We start from the raw sequence: 956 nt of genomic DNA, 5'->3' as shown, positions 1-956 counted from the left end.
AAAGACATGACATTTTGTTGCAAAGTCACAGTGTTAGAAGCCAAAGTTTTCATCATCTCATGAAGATCATCACTGGATGACGACCCCATAACATTGGAGTTTGTAAATGGAGGGGGTTGTCTTGCTTGATAATTCTGTTGGAGCTGAAATACATGGGGATGGAATTGTCGGCCTTGATTGCCTTGTTGAGGTTGCTTCCCATACTGTAGGTTGAGATGATCTCTTCATCCAGGATTATACGTGTGGGAAAAAGGATCATACTTACGCTGAGGCTATCCATTAAATGCTCCATCAACTGCATAAACCTGTATCTTCTATTGTTGGGCACATATATGAGGTATGTCCTTGTAAAGAGCATCTGCTATACATTGCCACAAGCCAAAAAACGCATAAGAGAATTAAGATCATTAACTTTATCCTCAAGGTTAGAAATACTTACCTCATTTACTCGTTTGTTTGTGAAGTCTCCACGCATGCCAAATTGTTTCGAGTTGGCTGCCATGTTTGAGATCAATTGGCATGCAGCCTCAGGTGTCTTATCTACCAATGCCCCTCCATTTGCAACATCAATGATACTACGGTCAGTAGGCATCAATCCTTCATAGAAATATTGAATGAGAAACTGATCGGGTATTTGATGATGAGGGCATTGAATGCACAGTTGCTCAAATCTTTCCCAATACTCAGAAAGTGTCTCTCCATGAGATTGTGGAATCCCACATATTTCTTTCCTTATGTTGGCAACTCGAGATGCTAGGAAATACTTCTCAAGGAAGATCTTCTTCATGCCATTCCAAGTTCCAATTGAACTTGGGAGAATGGAGAAAAGCCATGCCCTTGCTGCTCCTTTTAAAGAGAAAGGGAAAGCTTTCAACTTAACTTGTTCGGTTTCATGCCAACACAAACCATATGGAACTCCTTGAGATGAGTATGAGGATCTTCTCTTACAAGACCAT

The 956-nt window shown here is 40.7% G+C and overlaps 1 non-coding gene across 1 annotated transcript; it reads left to right on the top strand.

The window, feature by feature from the left end:
- Nucleotides 1-632: 632 nt before the first annotated feature.
- On the top strand, nucleotides 633-739 carry LOC118055495 (small nucleolar RNA R71). Its single transcript, XR_004688660.1, has one exon. It is a non-coding gene; the product is annotated as a small nucleolar RNA R71 (small nucleolar RNA).
- The last annotated feature ends 217 nt before the right edge of the window (nucleotides 740-956 follow it).

Source organism: Populus alba, chromosome 1 (assembly GCF_005239225.2).
Source record: "Populus alba chromosome 1, ASM523922v2, whole genome shotgun sequence".
NCBI lineage: Eukaryota > Viridiplantae > Streptophyta > Magnoliopsida > Malpighiales > Salicaceae > Populus > Populus alba.
Note: the sequence above shows the minus strand (reverse complement) of the source record. Positions and strands in the feature narration are given on the sequence as shown.